This window comes from Lepidochelys kempii, chromosome 20 (genome assembly GCF_965140285.1).
Source record: "Lepidochelys kempii isolate rLepKem1 chromosome 20, rLepKem1.hap1, whole genome shotgun sequence".
NCBI lineage: Eukaryota > Metazoa > Chordata > Testudines > Cheloniidae > Lepidochelys > Lepidochelys kempii.
In genome coordinates, this window is record NC_136399.1 from 4,410,345 (window position 1) to 4,430,259 (window position 19,915).

At 42.4% G+C, this 19,915-nt stretch overlaps 1 long non-coding RNA gene across 1 annotated transcript; it reads right to left on the minus strand.

Moving 5' to 3' along the window:
• Positions 1-255: 255 nt before the first annotated feature.
• Positions 256-4,636, minus strand: LOC140900895 (uncharacterized). Its single transcript, XR_012155740.2, has 3 exons — positions 4,408-4,636; positions 2,149-2,319; positions 256-336 (listed from the first exon to the last, which is right to left on the minus strand). It is a non-coding gene; the product is annotated as an uncharacterized LOC140900895 (long non-coding RNA).
• Between the last annotated feature and the right edge of the window lie 15,279 nt (positions 4,637-19,915).

The window sequence follows — 19,915 nt, forward strand, 5'->3', positions numbered from 1 at the left end:
CCAGCTGGAAGATTTTGATTTATAAATGGTGCAGCCTACTTATCTGAAAATCACTGAGGGGGAAAGATATGGAACAGCGGCATACCATTTTTAGAGTCACTTCTGTAAGCTTGGCAGCAATATTTGTAAAACTCAACCACAAACTACAGGTGAAAATAAAGTGTCTGCACTTTGGGAAAATAATGCATTTGTAGTGCTATTCAGTGTGCTGCTGTGGTGAGTGGATGAACTGATCACATGGAGTGGGGTTACTCACCTCTCTTGTTCCACGCCCACTTTCTAATTCCTCATTCACACAGAAGCACCAGGCTGGCTGATTGAAACAAGCTGGATCATCTGAAAGCAACAAGCGGCAAGTTGGATTCATTCACCCACCCGGTCCCTCTTTTTAAAACCAATAACCATGTGAAGCGTGACTTGATTACAGTGATGCAAGCCCCCATCTGTCATGCCCCTTTCAGAATGGCACAGAATGGGATGGATGGTCCTGAGGCTCTCTCTCTCTTTGTACCTCTGGGACATGCACTGTAATTGAGATCACAGCTCCTACTGAATTATTCACGGCAGCTTTGAGTGTCAGTTTTATTATATACATGCAGATTACTCCAGCATGCTTTCCCCTGCAGGGGAAGGATCGATAGCGGAGTTCTCTACTCCTGACTTTTCTGCCTGCATTTGTTCCTATTTTCCCCTCCTCCCTATACCCAGACCTTGTTCCAAGTCCACCCTGTACTCAAGGTGATACCTAACACCTTGCTCCAGCCAGTGCCATACTCGGTTTTCATTTCAGCAGGGTGCTAACACTTTGAATTCACTAGACTGTGTCCACTGTCTCTATGCAAAGCATCTGCTTGCCCAGCACTTCAAAGCCCCCAACTCTCTCTGACCCAGGGTTTCTTGCTGCCCTTTAAGATCACTTCAGTTTAGCCATTAAGTCTCTGATCCTTGGGTCCCACTGCTCTCCCTTCCCAATGTAATAAATATACAATATAACCTCTCTACTTCATAGGTCAGGCTACTGCAGATTAGTTCACATGTCCATTAAAGCCCATAGGGTCCCCTCCCATTGCCTCACTTCACTGGAGCGCAAGGATTCCTTGTATCTCCAGAGCAGTTATAGAGAACATATCCTAGTCTGTAAGAAAGTGGCAATGGTAATGTACATTAAAGAATAATGAAATGCAGTGATATTTCAGGCCTGACAGTCCTATTTCTGGCAGTCTCCGAATTAATGTGCTAGGCTTTGTGCTGCAGCTGCTACGAGGAACCTTCAGAGTCTTTCTAAATACATGAATAGAGCTTCCAGCTCTTCAGCTCAGATCACTGCGGCTATTTATCCTGCCTTTGCTTTCACTGTACCTTTTTTTAATTTGGAATTTTAGAGTCTTTAGAGTAAGGAAATGCAGTAGCAAGTGCAATGCATACCAAATAGTTTTTAGGAACAGGAGAGGGACCAAGTTCTTATATTCCACTTGAGTTCCGGGCACCAGAGACCTCTCAAATCCTCATATAAATCTGGGAGTTCCCCTCCAAAGTCTCATTTCAGCTGCAAAAGCCAGCATGTGGTTCCTCTCCACCTCCCAACCTGTCTCTCTAGAGGCAGGCCTGAGAGGTTAAGGGCCACAGATTCCTAGCTGGTGTAAACCAGCATAGCTCCACAGATTTCAATGGAGTTTTGACAGTCTACACCAGCTGACGATGTGGCCCAAAAATCTACTGTACAATTTGTATTTGGAAAACAGTTCTGAATCCAATCCAGATTGAACTAATGTAGACAAGCAATACACATTATGCACAAAGCCATAGGCAGGACCCATCAGGGGCTGTAGTGTTGAAGTAGGTATGGCATGCACTACAAAGCATTTCACCATATTGCAAAGAGGTATAGAATATCACTGGGCCCCATGCCATCCCAGAACTGTACATTGGCCAATTGCATAATGGGGGTTTTCCATTCTCCTCTGAAGCATCAGGTATTAGCCACTGCCGGAGACAAGAGGCCAGTCTTGATAGACTAATGGTCTGATGGAGTATGGCAAATCCTACATCCCAAGACAAAAAACATGAAAGGGACCTAACTTGCAAGAACACAGTATGAGTTAGCCTATCCTCTATCCTTCCCTGTCTGCCCTCAGTGATTTCACTAACCTCTCATCTGTTGCCAGGCAGTTTTAGCACTTTGTAACCCCAGAGGCTTCTGTCATAGTGTGAGGAGAACACAGACCACAATTCAAACCTTTATGGGGCATCAAATAAGATAGGTAACACCAGTGACCCTCTGCCCTTGTGACCCGCAACTCCTCCTGGCCTCCAAGGGGCCTGAAAGAAATATCATTACAATAGAGGTGAGATAAAATTAGCCGAGATCCATTTCCAAGTCACATTTGCTGCCCTAATGGTAAAGGCTGCCACATTTCACACAATGGTGCCTCATTCCAATAACTATAGCACCACAGATTTCCAAAATATCAATGCAAAGGAAGAGAGATTTGCTTGCACCGGACTCAGGCCCAGAGAATTTGAGCTTATCATTAACATCCCAGTCCAATACTTAGTACTTATCCCTGGCTTTGGTCTGTGTCTAATCAGGGGGCTCTGTTTTGAGAATCTGTCGCTGCCTTGTGTCTCTCCACTTCTAGAAATGGCCACGTTTTCTGATGCAACTATTTAGTAAAGAAAGGCAAGAGACTCAGGGCTAAAATATACTCTCAGCTAGACTGAATTCCCACTGAAGCCAATGAGGGTTGCACACATGTATCTGAGATCTGACAAAAAAAGGGAGGGACAGGTAGATGTTTGCATGGAACTTGCAAGACTTTAATGGAAGAGTAGATTTGGAATCTCCTTCAAATCCCCAATACTTTGCATTTTTTGCAAAGAAACTCTGAACAATTAAGACCGAAGAATCACAACAGCTTCCTTTTTTCCAGCTGAAACTTTGTTTTACCAATGACTCATTATTATATTTATACCTTCTCAGAGAACATTTAAAATTGTGTTTTGTCATCTCCTTATCTTTTGGCTCCCCCTCAGCAGACAGTAAGAAGCTGTATTTATCCCCAGGAGTGGATGATACTAATAGAATCCCTCTCTGTAAAACTGTTTTCCATTTAAGCCTTGTCAGGCACCAATATACATTTATTCATGTGCAGCTTCTGTTTCAACATGTTTTATGAAAAGTATTTCCACCATAACTTGTGGTTTGAAGCTGTTCGAATAGCTGATGACATGCCTAGTACAGATGGAGAGGCTGATGATGGCTGAAAGCAGCAGTTACTTTTGTAAAAGTAATTGCTGGAAAGGTAGAGCCATCATGCCTGGAAGACTGGTGAGTTCTTGTGTTCCTATTGCTGCCATCCTCATCCTCTTCCTTCCACACCCAATTACATTTTGCCCTGTTGAAAATTGTAAGCTGGGAGGGGCAAGGACTGTATTTTATTTTACATTTGTACATCATCCAACACAATAGTAACAATAAGCCTTAGCTCTCATCTAGTGCTTATCATCCATAGATCTCAAAGCACTTTACAAAGGAGGTCAGTATCATTGCTCCAATAAGGTCCCCATTGTGACGGGGTGCAACCGTAGTTCTGTTAATACTAATGTTGATGATGTGTAATATAATCTAGGATGGAATGAGCTGATCCTAGCACATCCAGTCTTTAATTTCACTTGTGACATATTTATCAGAGATAAAATGTTTATCTGAGTCCTTTCTTGCCCAACTCCATCTCTCCTTATTGCCTTATTGCTTTAAGAAAAGCGTTATAAAAGAACAAGGTATTATATTATCAAAGATTGAATTTCCCCCTTTTCCCATAAGAAGGAGAGGCCAGGATTACAAGGTAGAATATGACCATAATGTGGTTTGAGATTTTCAAAACAGTGCAGGAGATTTAGATACCCATCCTCCATTAAAATTATTGCACCTCTGACCATTTAAAAGGAGGCAGGAAGTCTAGAGAGCATATGGCAGTGGGGGTGATCACAATGAGATCCTTGCTTAAAGATCCCATAAGAGGATGTGTACCTGGGGTCAGGGAGTACTTATCGCAGTGTTTCTGTGAACTATAAAGAGAGTGACAAAATGAAACAACATTCTAGGAGAGACCAAGCCTACTAAAAAGTACTGAAATCACACAGAGTGATTGGCAGACACAGTAAGGGACAGATATAAACAGAGAGCGAAAAACCTGGTCTTTATGACAGACTGCTGTACTAACTTGAGCCATCCCCCACCTTCCCCACACAGGGAAAGGGAGAGCCTGAAGGGCAGTGACCAAATGTTACATATTCTCCCCAAGCATCACAACACTGATCACAAAAAGGTTTATAGTTCCTTTGGGAGCCTTTTTATTCTTTTCTTCAATGCCAGCAGAGGAAAGTCAAATTTAAACACACACATACCACACAATTATTAACCACAGGGAAGTCAGAGTCCCTGCTCTTCCTCCGCTTTCCGCTGCTGCATGAGTTTGGACCTAGCTGTTGCCACACTCATGATGCTTGTCTTATAACTGCTTCTCCAAGATATATTTAGAGGGTATGAAGCCCGGTTCTGGACCGCTATGTGTCCTGTTCACCTGTCCCATTCATGTAATTGGCAACCGGCCGTTTCCTTTCAGCTTGAGAAAGTCCTAATAGAAAGAAGTAAGAGACACTTTCTTTTGCATTTCTATTGGTAGGGTCATCACTTTGTCACTCGGTCGGATCACTAATTTTGTCTCATAATGAGCCATAACAGTGAAATGCATCCAAAAGGATGAATAACCAGCTGCTGACTGAATATTTAAAGTGACATGCAATTATTTTCATCTGAGAAACTACTAGCACTTCACATAATGGATTTTCAAAGCTGACCCACTCTGAACCTTAATGCCTAGTGAACTTGCTGCTACTTTGTTTGCAAGTCAAATGCAACATGCCATGAACAACCAACCTAATTTAGTACCAAGTTTGGACGTGGACACAGCCTGAAATCCAAACCCCAGAAGTTGATGTGAAACAATGGCAGCATTCAATTTTTCTTAGTTTCATTGAGAGACCTAAGAGTGGCACTGTGACTTGGGTAGCTAACCCAAACACAGGGTTGCCAAGCTGCCCATCCAGCTGTGGTAAGAGCTGGCATTCTATTAACTACATCACTAACCAATCTATGTGGTGTGACAGGGTCAGGCCAGATGGCTACAAGAGCGTGGTAAAAGGTAGATACATTAGTTCCAGGTTAAGCAGGTCCCTTTTCCCTCGGTAAGATAACAGAGACTATTCCAGAACACTTAGGAACTTTCTAGAACTAATTAAGGCAGGCAGGCAGGCTAATTAGGACACCTGTAGACAATTGGGAAGCTGCTAGAATTAATTAAGGCTAATCAGGACACCTGGTTTAAAAAGGCTGTCACTCCAGTTAGTGAGGTATGTGTGCGTGTAAAGAGCTGGGAGTGAGAGGATGTGCTGCTGGAGGACTGAGGAGTACAAGTGTTAACAGACATCAGGAGGAAGGTCCCGTGGTGAGGACAAAGAAGGTGTTGGGAGGAGGCCAAGGGGAAGTAGCCCAGGGAATTGTAGCTGTGACACAGCTGTTCCAGGAGGCACTCTAGACAGCTGCAGTCCACAGGGCCCTGGGCTGGAACCCAGGGTAGAGGGTGGCCCTGGGTTCCCCCCAAATCTCCCAACTCCTGACCCAACACAGGAGCTTCCACCAGAGGTGAAGGGCTCTGAGCTGGTCCCCAACTCACATGGTGAATCAGAAGAAACTGCCGGGATTGTTCTTACTCTTTTTGCCCATGCTGGCCAGTGATGAGGTTATCTGAGTGAACGGCAGATTTGAGCCATGCAAGTGGCCAAACTGAGGGCTGCCGTGAATCTCTGAGGCGAGCAAAATCCACCAATAAGTGCAGGACCCACCAAGGTAGGGGAGGAACTTTGTCACAGCGGGTAACACCCTGGCCAGACTGGAATGTCAATCCCAGATACACCATCTCCAAAAAGAACGAGCGTCAGTGCAGGGGATGGTTCATTGTTGAAAAGCTGATCCAATGATACTGAATTACCCCTTACTGGAGGCTGATATTACAATACTGTGTTTGTTGTTGTTGTTTTTTAAAGTGCTTCCATGCTGGAGAAGTTTCAAGGTAGCAGCCGTGTTAGTCTGTATTCGCAAAAAGAAAAGGAGTCCTAGTGGCACCTTGGAGACTAACCAATTTATTTGAGCATAAGCTGTCGTGAGCTACAGCTCACTTCATCGGATGCATTCAGTGGAAAATACAGTGAGGAGATTTATATATACACACAGAACATGAAAAAATGGGTGTTATCATACACATTGTAAGGAGAGTGATCACTTAAGATGAGCTGACATGAAAGCTTATGCACAAATAAATTGGTTCTCATCTTAAGTGATCACTCTCCTTACAATGCGTATGATAACACCCATTTTTCATGTTGTGTGTGTATATAAATCTCCTCACTGTATTTTCCACTGAATGCATCCGATGAAGTGAGCTGTAGCTCACGAAAGCTTATGCTCAAATAAATTGGTTAGTCTCCAAGGTGCCACTAGTACTCCTTTTCTTTTTGCATACTGGAGAAAACTTTCTAACTGGTCGAATCTAAGTGTAAACCTTCCCCTTTTCATTATCTTTTTACCCAGTCATGTGACTATGATTCAAGTAGGCTTGAACTCAGGCTGCCTTCTGCTCTTCTTGTTTGACCCTGAAGGCAACATCGTGCTACTGAATTTTTCACATCACAATCATTTCCCAGCTGTGATGATTATTACTTCAGTGCAGGATTTCAGGCGAGGTGGGCTGTGAAAATGCTATATTGCCAGAGGGTTGTCAAATGCTAGAGCAGACAACCAACCAATAGAGTCCCCTATCTAATCTGGAGGACCAGTCCACTGTGGGCTTCATCCATCACAATTTCAGACTGTTGCTTGCACAAGTGCAAGGTAAAAGATGGGGGTGTGTAACTCACACTTAAGAGAACTGCATTTAAGCCCATAGCTTCTCCACACCCTGCATGTTATATACTCTGCATTCTTGAGAATGAGGGAGTGGACTTGGGACTGAATTCCTGTCTGTATGAAGGACTATGCACATCACCTCACCTTACCTGTGCTCATGCATAGCGTCCACTTACACTTGTGCCACAGCCCAACAACTTTGCACAACCTGTAAGGACTTGGAGGATTGAGGCCTTTGTGTTACCACAGCCAAGACTCAAACTGGGACCCTGGTGTGGGTCTGTATGGAGCAGCTATAGGAAGTAATCCAGAAGGCAGTGTACCCTTGCCTGAGCTGGTAGAAGCTGGAACAAGATAGTCTCCTCTGGAAGTCACCCCCTACTGGCCTTGCATTCAGGTGGGAGTCACATATCTCTAGCTGAACAGGAAGGAGTTGTGTTGAACTGGTCTTTATTGGAAATCACCTTCCCGGGTTGAGCTATTAGGTGCTGTGCCGAGCTCTATCAGCTTGCTGGTAAGAATTATATGTAGCTTGTCTCAGCTGGGAGTCGCCCTCTGCAGATCTTATACAGTAATGGAGAAACTCCTTATTAAAAAGCAATTATTTTCAGTAATACCAAAGGAAAAAACCCTGGCCTTGTAAAATTTCTAGAGTGGTTTTTCAAGCCTGAGCTAGAGCTAAAATCTCTAACTCTAAACTTGCAGATTCATCTGCTATTGCCTTATAAAAGTGCCAAGGAATAGTGATAAACAATAACACCTAGCTTTCATATAGCCTTTTTTTCAACAGTAGATCACAAAGTGCTTTATGAAGTAAGGTCAGTATCATTATCCCCATTTTACAGATGGAGAAACTGAGGCACGTGGAGGGAAAGTGACTTGCCCAAGGTCTTAAGAACGGCCATACTGGGTCAGACTAAAGGTCCATCTAACCCAGTATCCTGTCTTCTGACAATGGCCAATGCCAGGTGCCCCAGAGGAATGAACAGATCAGGTAATCATCAAGTGATCCATTCCTTGTCGCGCATTCCGAGCTTCTGGCAAACAGAGGCTAGGGACACCATCCCTGCCCATCCTGGCTAATAGCCATTGATGGACCTATCCTCCATGAATGTATCTAGTTCTTTTTTGAACCCTGCTATAGTGCTGGGCTTCACAACATCCTCTGGCAAAGAGTTCCACAGGTTGACTGTGTGTTGTGTGGAGAAATACTTCCTTTCGTTTGTTTTAAACTTGCTGCCAATTAATTTCATTTCAACTGAACTTTGGTCACTCAGAAGGACAGTCGCAGAGGCAGGAATAGCAGCCAGGTTTCCTGAGTTCCAGTCCAGTGCTCTATCCACTAGACCCCACTGATGAAAGCAATACAAAGTGCCTCAGAAAGCACTGGAAGGAGTAATGCAGTGCCATGCAACAGGGTTGCCCCCCAACCTAGGACAGATCAGTGGCACCTCAATTTTGTTAACGTTTGCCAGAAGCCATGGTCCAAATTGAACACGGCTCAATGTGTATGTCAAACCATCTGTAGTGAACTCAGCATTTCTTCTGAGGATCCTGAAATAACACATCAGATTTAGATTCAGCTCCATGAACACATGAAAATGCTAAGGACAGAGAACACCATGGTGTGAGAGGAAAAACAGGGCTGTTTATTCAGTCTGATTACATCAGAGAGACACTAGGACTGTCTGTGTCATGCACAGCCTTGACATCTGTGTTTTCTGCCACTGGAGCGCAGGAAACTACACAAAGAAAACTTGATGCCCTTAAATATTTCTTTACTTAATCCTTCAAAAGACAATGGAGGTCCCTTCCCTCTGTCCCTCCCCTTTCCCACCCCCTTGCACCTCTACTGTACAAAAGGGGATCATTAAGCAACTATACATGTAATTGGGAAAAAAATGGCAGACTGCCAACCTCAGGAAGAGTCAAACACAAATCTCTCATTACCACTCTCATGTAAAGCACTTTGAGTATGGGTTTAGTCATCATCTCTCCCTGCAGTTTAGGGAAAAACCTTGTAGGGAGGGCTTGCACGGGTCTTTGGAATTTGACCAATTCTGTAGGGTCTGACTGAGTGGGCAGGGCTTGTCGTGCTGTACAGTAATTGCTCAGATGTACAGGACTCACACAGGTGTGCAGTGCTTGCAAGGATGTGCTGGAGTAGACAGGGTTTGGCTGGGTGAGCTGCTCATGTGAAAACTATCTGAGGAATGCTTTGTCAACTAGCCCATACCTGAGTTATGACAGATTGATAGATTCAGAGAACCTGTGACTGAAGCAGACATTTTTTACAGGCTTGCCAAGCCTCAGCACCCACATTACATTTTATTAATTATTCATTGTTATGTTCTGCATTTCTGGATAATTTAGGAAAAACAAAATGGCAGCTGAATGTGAAATATTAATTACAGCAGCAGCAAAATTTACCATCATGTCAACAGCTATGTTAGAAAGAATCCTCTGCTTTTCAGCTGTATGTTAAATATTCCTTCTCTGGACATCTGGATGGCAAAACCGTTTAATAGAATCTCAGTTTGAGGATCAGTTTATTCATTTATTTACCTATGTATAATTTTTATGATTAAAGGAATTAACAACTATCAAAGCAAATATTCTTTAAAATGTGAGCCGGGGAGAGGGTGAGTAAGAAGGCCAATAGCCACTCAAATGCCAAAGATTTATAGCTTTTCTGAGCCAAGTACAAATTCTACAGTAATGTTGCTGTAATCAGCTGCTGAGAGCTGTGAAATAACACTGAGACAAAAAGGGAGAGAGACGAGGAAGGAAGCAGAGCCTTATTTAACTTATAAAATATTCTACATGACTGTTACCTATATTCAGTGATATTTTCAATAAGATGTAGTGATTATGGTGAGTAATTATTGTCAATCAGTATTTTATTAGTAGTTAAGCACTGACTGTGCTCCTCACTGTGCAAGACACAAAGACAGTCCTTGCCCTGAAGAGCTCACAGTCACACAGACACAGTCAGAGACACAGAGACGATGGGGGACCTGATTTTCTGTAGCTCTGCTCCTTGTGTACCTGTTTACTCGAGCATGAAGGGATGCAAAAACATCATCAAATCAGAATAGAGATGCTTGAACTTGATGCAGTGTCCAAGCAAAAAGAAAAGGAGTACTTGTGGCACCTTAGAGACTAACCAATTTATTTGAGCATGAGCTTTCGTGAGCTACAGCTCACTTCATCGGATGCAAGCGTAAGCCAATGGAGGGATCCAAAGAGCGGGAGTGGCAAGTTCAGCTCAATGGACCAGGAAGATAATTTTAGCAGATATATTTCAAATGGACGGATGGCAGGCAAACGTTGCCAGTTGAACATCAGCCCTTGTATTTCTAATTCTCAGGAATGTATGGGCATCTTCAGTCAGAATACTGCCCAGTTGGAACACCAGGTAGCCTATGCAGCTTGGCAGAGAAGCTGGGCAAAGTTTATGTGGAATCTGGCACTGCAGAGATGTACTTTAAAACTAGTTAAACTTTACTTGCCTGCCTAAAGCTCTGAGCTGAAATCAGTTAATCAACTGAAAGAAACTAGAGATGGAAGAGACCTAATAGATCATGTCTCTTCCATGGACGATAGAGGTGAAATAATATACACTGAATGTGTGTTTGGGTTCGGCCAAAGTCCAGTCTTCACTAGTGGCTTCGTCTCTCCTTACTGCTTATCCAGAAAGGAACATTGGGCAGGGGAAAGAGGATGTATTTTGCAGTCACCAAACACCAATAATGAGAGGCTTTCTTGGTGCAGCAGAGGAGATTGGCAGATATTCGATTCACGATTCTTCTGGTTAAAAGCTTTGGAAATTCTTCAGGGGTTGCTGTGAAACAAGAGTGTTCCCCTGGGAATTAGTGAGTGACTCTCTGTCCTGAGCTTGGAGCAGCTTTACCTCTTGAGGGCCCCTTTGCTACAAGGGAGTTAGATGTTTAGTTTCATCTCTTGAAGCTCTGGAATTACCACACATTTTACTTTTACACACTGAAGAGAGAAAACAAGGAGAAATTTTAGAAAACACTGTGGTTAAATAGCCTTTACCACTAGCAACCTTCTCCCTCCAAGAATTAGCCCTCTTCCTAGCAGGGACAAACCAGAATTTGTCTACCCACTCTCCGGGAGTGGCATTGAGTTGTTTGGCCTGGGGGTGGGAAGAAGGAAGGTAACTAAAACAAAGCAGAATTGTAAAGATTTTAAAGCCTGTTTTTCTTCCAAGATGGCATATCCTTCATGAACTAGACTGTTCCATCAGTGCTAGTTGACCTAAGGAGTCTTTGGTATATTTACAATCTAAAGAATCTCTCTGGCTACTTAAGCATTGCTATTTTGCCTTTGATGATCTGTATTACCTAAACTTTACTTGCTCTAATACCCAAAACAAATTTGCAGCACAGCATGTCACCAGATGTGGATCCTAAGTTTCAATAGCTTTAAAATAGACCAGAACACTTTGCTTCCCAAACAAAGGTACTTTGTTAAAATAGAATTGCATAGTCTCTCCCTTGTATATGTTGTAGAACTACTGTACACCCAAGTGAACTGTTAAACTGCTAAAAGAAAAGGAGTACTTGTGGCACCTTAGAGACTAACCAATTTATTTGAGCATAAGCTTTCGTGAGCTACAGCTCACTTCATCGGATGCATACTGTGGAAAGTGTAGAAGATCTTTTTATACACACAAAGCATGAAAAAATACCTCCCCCCACCCCACTCTCCTGCTGGTAATAGCTTATCTAAAGTGATCACTCTCCTTACAACGTGTATGATAATCAAGGTGGGCCATTTCCAGCACAAATCCACCCCCCACCCCCCCACAAACCCACTCTCCTGTTGGTAATAGCTTATCTAAAGTGACCACTCTCCTTACAATGTGTATGATAATGAAGGTAGGCCATTTCCAGCACAAATCCTGGGTTTAACAAGAACGTCTGAAGGAGGGGGGGGGGGCAGGAAAAAACAAGGGGAAATAGGTTGGTTAGTCTCTAAGGTGCCACAAGTACTCCTTTTCTTTTTGCGAATACAGACTACAACGGCTGTTACTCTGAAACCTGTTAAACTGCTGAACAGTAGAAGCTTAAGTGTACCATTAATTTCTGGGTGACTTTTGGTTCTCTTTCAGGGAATTATGGAACCAATAGCTGTTGCAGTAATGGTATTCTTACACATTTTCTTTTCTTGTGGATAAAAAGCTAAATGACTTCAACAGTGAAAAGGGTCAATTCTACACATTGCACCAAATTTTCAAAGAGGCCTCAAACCAAACTCCAAATTTGAATCCACAACATGTACTTTGAAAAGCTTGACTCTGAGTGCACAAATGGCACTGCTGTATCCAGACAGTGCTTGCAAGTGCTGCTTGTGCAATCGGACTCAGGTTTTCACAGACGCAAATAACCCACAACATTTTGGACATTTTTTAAATTTTCCTTCTGTGTCATGTCACACCTGATGCTTTGGGGGTGAGCTTCCAGACCACCGATAAGGCTTAAACATTTAGTTCCATACATCGCACAGACATTGTTTTATTCTCCTATACAATTAATGGGAAAAACACGCTGTCCTAGATTGGTCATTTGGTTTTCCTGTAAAATACATGCTGGAGAAGCAGGTTGCTGAATAAAAGTTAAAAATGGTAAAACGGCACAGTTGGATTCAAGGTAAACAAGGAGAGGTGCCACAAGAGAGAAGACTGAGAGCGGCCTGATCTAAACAGAAGTACTTCCTGTACAATTCTTAACCCTAAATCAAATGGCCAAGATTAGTAAACTGGAACCTGCCCAAGATGGGAGCAGGCTAAAATGTGCAACTGCTTGCTTTTTTCCAGTTAACTGGAGAAAGAGAGAAGGAGAATAGATATGCATGGGAGAAGGGGAAAGGGAGAGAGACACAAACCAAAACATAAAGGGGGTGCTTTAAACATAGTTCCCAATGTTAATACACCACCTAATTTTTGCACTAATGATTATGTGAGCTACCAAACATTGGAGATGGGTTGCTAATATTTTCTTTTTTGTTTTGTAAAAATGTTGGATTTAGGGGTATTTCATGTGGCTGGGTATTTGCTGTGGATTCCAGCTGAAAAGGATTTGTGAAACAAACAGCCAAATCACTGGAACTATTTTCTTGTATTTTTAGGGAACTGATAAAAACTCAGAAACTGCTAACTGTGCTTTTTGTGTAACGTTTTTTTTTTACTCAAATCTAGGGATTCAATGGAGGACCCCTAAACTCATCTCAGTTGTAACCTCACCCAGATGCGAGAGTTCCCTTGAAAGGTGAAAGGCCAGTGCATTAACAGTTCACTTGTGCCATTTAGTTCCAGAGTCCTATCCAGCATTTACTAATTCCTTGCTTCTCTGACATGGCTATCTGGGAGAAGAGGAAAATTCAAGCTAAGAAATCAAGGATAAAAGAAACTGTAAAATATAAAAGTAAAGATGCAAGAAAAAGTTGGCAGGAGGCAGAGCTGTGTTCCTTGTGTGAGGCTGGCTGACATGGCAGTGTCACTAGACACCTGACTCCACTGTGCTTTGCTAGAGCTCTGAACCTCTTTGCACACTTCTCTATTTCTCTTTGAGTGTTGTTTTGACAGAATTCTCTCCTGTCATTTACTGACAGCCTACTCTGAACATGTTCATTGTCTCTTTACAAACTCCTCTCAGAGCAGGAGTGTATTCTGGGTGAAACACTTTCATGTGGCAGAAGAAAACGTTTCTCCATTCAGGAGAATGCATCCAACAGCAGCAGCAAGAGGTGCAAGTAGGGGGTGGAGCAAAGAAACTTCTATTGTCTCTAACTTTCTATTAGGGCTGAATAATTGGATGAGCATTAATAACATTTATAAATGTGCATGCTAAGATAATGATAAGAGTAATCAACTATTCTGCTTCAAGACATCAGCTGATCACCTTCAAGGAGCAGAAAAGAATCCACATTCCTCCACCTTCCATGTATAACACTGAACCAATAACAATGTATTATGGGGGGTTCTCTGTCCTCAGAAACATCAGGCACAATCCATTGTTGGAGGCAGGATAACAGACTAAGTGGACCAGTGGTCTGATTCAAATTGGCAACTCCTTCCTACATGCCTAATTTCACCAGTTCTCCTGCGGCTCCAATCTCCTTCATTTATACCAGTTAGGTGCGGTCCTTAGGCTCCTGGCAAGTTGCTAATGTGATTCATGGCTAGGCAGTATTTAGGCTGGCGTACCTGCTCTAGTTCCACTTGGTAGTGCCCCATATCCAAAAGAAAAGGTGATCTCTGACAGTGTTCTCACTGGTCTATGGTTTCCATTATTGAGCTGTCTGTAGCCCTGGAGGCTTCTGAAGTGTACGCCATGTACTGGCCAAGAAGGCCTCATGCTCTTGGCCTTTGCAAATCTCTGAGCAATGCAACAGGAAAAGCGGCTGTGGGTATTTCTTTGAAGTCAGGTATGAGGAGGAGGAAAGACCCCTAATTGTTACAAACCGTGGGGGGTAGGAAGGGAAAGAACCATCTGTCTGGAATTTTCTAAAAGGCCTTGTACCTCGCCATGAGATTTTCAGTTCAACTACTGTTAGGAGAGGAGTAACCAGTCTGCTTATGTATCACATTACAGCTGTGCTCTTACTGTTGCTTTTCAAATGGAGGTCACTGAAGGCTAATTATGGATTGTGCTTCCTCCTGTTACATGAGTAAAAAGATAAAAGGGGGGAGCCGCTTTGTCCCAGAACCTCAAGCACCCCCCATATTTTTCCTGAGCCGTAATACTAATTTTCTACATGCTTTTATCCCCCCACCCCTCCCCAATCTCCCATGCTGGGCCCTCAGTCATGCTGCTTACACCTAAAAAAATAACAGTTTGAGGGATGGAACTTCTGGCAGGACAAAGCAAACTGGCAGGACAGCTCTTGGCAGAACACAACAAACATATGCAGCAGCAAACTCCAAGATGAGTGAAAAATGGCCCCTGAAGTGAGAGAGGGAAAGACATCTATGATGTGGCTGCCCTACGGGCCTGAGGGCAAAACAAAATGCAAGGGCTTAAAGTAACAGACTGAAGCAGATGGGAGCCCTGCAAAACATGTCTCAGAGTAGCCTCCGATAAGCAATCAGCAGCTCTGTTTTTCTATATTTAGGGATTTCCCCCTTACTCACTTTCTTTCTTTCCTACAAGGTTCGCAGAAACAAACCAGAAGAAAAAAGACACTTGCTCTCTCTCTAAAGAACTGAGAAACTAGCAATACTAATTCCCTGCAATGAGTCAGTGTACCCACCAAGTGAGGCATACTGTACATCAGTGGTCCCCAACCTTTCTGTGGGAATAGCACATTCCTATTCCCAGAAGACTGTGGCGGGTGCCAGACACCCGGCCACCGAAATGCTGCTGAGAAGCGGCAGCAGCAAGAAGCGTCGCCGCCAAAATGCCGCTGAGAAGCGGCAGCAGCAAGAAGCGTCGCCACCAAAATGCCGCCGAGAAACAGCAATGCTTCTTGGCAGCATTTTGGCGGGCGGTTCTCCAGTGGCCGTGCTCAGCGGCGGCATTTCGGCGGCGCAGTATCCTGCAGGTGCACACAACTGCCCTGGCAGGCGCCATTGCGCCTGCGGGCACTGCGTTGGGGACCCCCGCTGTACATACTCTCATGGGCTAAAACCCATGAAGCGGGTTTTAGCCCACGAAAGCTTATGCCCAAATAAATTTGTTAGTCTCGAAGGTGCCACAAGTACTCCTCGTTCTTTTTGCTGATACAGACTAACACGGCTACCACTCTGAAACCTGTACATACGCTGCATTTCCTGATGCTAAATTGGTAGGCCATTTACAAACGTGGGGATACTTCTGTGAATTTCACAGACATTTTATCATCTCACTTGAGCTTGTGTTTCCAATGGGTAAAAAAGGCACGAGACTGAGAGACATTTTGATGGTACAGCATCTCCTGATAGCATATCACGCAGTGATACCTCCCCAGGTCATTGCCACGTACTTCATTCTCATCACCAAATGCATCTTGAGAGTTTTGGGGAGAGAAAATTAAAAACAAAAGCCCAAAGTATGCTTGAGATGAGCTAAAATGTTGCAGGAAATATGTAGATTTTATTCTGCCCAACCAGAACTGCTGGCGTAAAACAAAGGGTTGTTCGATCCCTTTAGCTAATGACATCTAAAAATCTGAGTTTCTGTTGTTCTTGGCACTGATCTAAAAGGCCATGCTCAATTCACCAGAAGCTAAACTCTATGTGCTAATCACAAAAGAGAACAACATCATCTTTTCTGCTCTATAAATGGCCACTTCTTCCTACTTTTCAGTACAAAATTATCTACTACTTGCTTTGGCTCTTGGTCACAAGGAGTTGGGTTTTTTATCTTTACTAAATGACATAAAATGTCTCTGGGCCTCAATGAATAAAATAAATCGAAGGGTAAATATGGGATATTTACACATATACACACACATGAATGCTGGCATGCAGAAGACATGAAGATGTCTCTCCTTTCTTCACGGCTGGTAGCTGAGATGTTTTTGCATTGTACGGGTGCTGGATACTACCAGAATACTGTAAACAGTCTAAGATTTATTTTTTTTTACCCCTGCTAGCATGAATATAAATAACCTGCTGGTGGGATCAGTTTGTGAATTGGGCTTGGAGTTGTGGTAAATGCCTGAGAGACGGAAAACCAGCTTTTCTGATAGCCCATATGTAGTTCTATGGAGGGCGAAGAATTGCAGAAATGAAAACAATGCGGAGGCCCCTATCCCCCCCTCCCGCCCCCGTTTCCCGCCTCCCCTCCTTCTTCTTTCCCGCCTCTCTTCTGTTTGTTTTGCTTTCTCTCTTTCTGAATGAACCCCCCCATTCCCCTTTCCGCCCCCTGCTCAGGCCCCAATGCTGGTGCCTCTTTCTTGGAACTGCGCTGCATGCCAGTTGGAGGCCAGTGTGGGGAGGGGAAACAGGGAAGGGGAGGGGGCAGAGGGATAGAGCTTTCCTGCAAATCACATGATTACCCAGCTTATATAAATCACAGCTTGTTTTTCTCCATTTGCTGGGGATTTAAAGGCACAGGGTCTCTTTTTCAGGGAAGAGTCTTGTTCGGCCATTTCAAAGACAGGCCTCAGTCCTGGTGTCACACACATATACAGGGAGAGAGGTCCTTAAGATCCTTTTATCAGTATTAGAATAAGTCAGTAGATTCCACTTTCTGATGCAAGGAGAGGACACAGCCGTGATAATAAAAAATACACACATCCCAGGGCATGCCATAAGCTCTATATATACAACTTCATTGAAATGCAGCCACAACTGTGGTGAAAGCCAACAGTTAGGGAACTACACGCTGCACAACACCAGCTAAAGGAAATTTTGGCAACTGAGGCAAACATTTTCCTTCAAAGAAAGCACCACAGGATCTTTAAAGTCAACCTAAAGCAGGCAACGCCTTGATTTTTGAGACCCATGTACAGTGAAGTGAATAAAGAAAAGGAGTACTTGTGGCACCTTAGAGACTAACCAATTTATTTGAGCATAAGCTTTCATGAGCTACAGCTCACTTCATCGGATGCACCCGATGCAGTGAGCTGTAGCTCATGAAAGCTTATGCTCAAATAAATTGGTTAGTCTCTAAGAAGTGAGCTGTAGCTCACGAAAGCTTATGCTCAAATAAATTGGTTAGTCTCTAAGGTGCCACAAGTACTCCTTTTCTTTTTGCGAATACAGACTAACATGGCTGTTACTCTGAAACCAGTGAAGTGAATGAAACTCAAGTTTATCTACCATGGAAGAATAAAGTGGTGAGTCAATCCAGCCAGAGGAGCACAGATATATCAAATCTGATGGTTACATTCGTCCGGAGGTTACATTCAGCTTCCACTGATAAAGAAATTATTAAAAAGAAACAGGAACTTGTCTCAAATAGCAAACCTAGAAAGCTATTATCTACAAAAGTAAGGTACGTGCAAATAACCATTCTATAGAAAGAGTTGGCAAGCTGGCTCGAATTTTGGAAAGCACTCTGAAGGTGATTTTGTGAGGAAGAGCAAAGGGTGTCACCTGTGATGTTCATTTCAGTCTCCAGTGGCTGTTTTAGAAGACAGATAAATCTCTGCCTCTTGTCCTAGGAAGTTTTCCAACTACCCTTCATTCTGTATGACACACCTATATTAGCGCTAAGATCTCCTTCCATCCTATGCAGACTTATAGATGAGTGGACTCACTTAGGAAGAGGCAACCATGGGAAGCCAGAAGACTGTTTCTCCATTTGTCATGTTGTGCATTTCAGACCACATTCCAGTGAATGCTGTGTTGTCACAAATAAAATGAGGAGCAAGTGCTAATTTCTTTCATAGAAACAAAGCAGAAACTGAGAGGAAATGGACAAACTTTAACATTTGCAGAAAAATATTTCTTTAAAAGCTGAAGTATTTTTTCATCAAGGTTTTTTTTTTGGGTGGATAGGGGAGTTATATATTTTAAGGAGGGGGTGCTAATGTTGAAACTAGGGCTGTCGATTAATTGCAGTTAACTCACATGATTAACTCAAAAAAATTAACTGCTATTAAAAAAATTAATCTCAATTAATCACACTGTTAAACAATAGAATACCAATTGAAATTTATTAAATATTTGTGGATGTTTTTCTACATTTTCAAATATATTGATTTCTATTACAACACAGAATAGAAAGTGTACAGTGCTCACTTTATATTATTTTTGATTACAAATATTTGCACTGTAAAAATTATAAACAAAAGAAATAGTATGTTTCAATTCACCTCATACAAGTACTGTAGTGCAATCTCTATCCTGAAAGTGTAACTTACAAATGTAGATTTTTTAATTACATAACTGAGCTCAAAAACAAAACAATGTAAAACTTTAGCGCCTACAAGTCCACTCAGTCCTACTTCTTGTTCAGCAATCACTAAGACAAACAAGTTTGTTTACATTTACGGGAGATACTGCTGCCTGCTTCTTATTTACAGCGTCACCTGAAAGTGAGGAGAGGTGTTCATAAGGCACTTTTGTAGCTGGTGTTGCAATGTATTTACGTGCCAGATATGCTAAACTTTTGTATGCCCCTTCAGGCTTCAGCCACCATTCCAGAGGACATGCTTCCATGCTGATGATGTTTGTTAAAAAAATAATGTGCTCATTAAATTTGTGACTGAACTCCTTGCAGGAGAATTGTATGTCCTCTGCTCTGTTTTACCCGCATTCTGCCATATATTTCATGTTATAGCAGTCTCGGATGATGACCCAGCACATGTTGTTTAATTTACGAACACTGTCACTGCAGATCTGACAAAATGCAAAGAAGGTACCAATGTGAGATTTCTAAAAATAGCTACAGCACTCAACCCAAGGTTTAAGAATCTGAAGTGCCATCCAAAATCTGAGAGGGACGAGGTGTGGAGCATGCCTTCAGAAGTCTAAAAAGAGCAACACTCAGATGTGGAAACTACAGAACCCAAACCACCAAACAAGAAAATCAGCTCTAATGTTTTACATTGTTTTATTTTTGAATATAGTTTTTTTTTGTACACAATTCTACATTTGTAAGTTCACATTTCATGATAAAGAGATTACAGTACTTATATTAGGTGAATGGAAAATACTATTTCTTTTGTTCTTTACAGTGCAAATATTTGTAATAAAAATAAATATAAAGTAAGCACTGTACACTTTGTATTGTGTTGTAATTGAAATATATTTGAAAATATAGAAAACATCAAAAAATTTAAATAAATGGTATTCTATTATTAACAGTGCGATTAATTGTGCGATTATTTTTTTTAATCGCTTGACAGCCCTAGTGGAAACTAATTTGTATATATCAGTATAAGGTGAATGTATATCATTTGTAACTGTACTGAATTAAAACCAGCAAGATGCTTGAGATAATGAATTATTTTATGCAACACTTCACAATGTCTGACACTAATAATGAAGCAGCT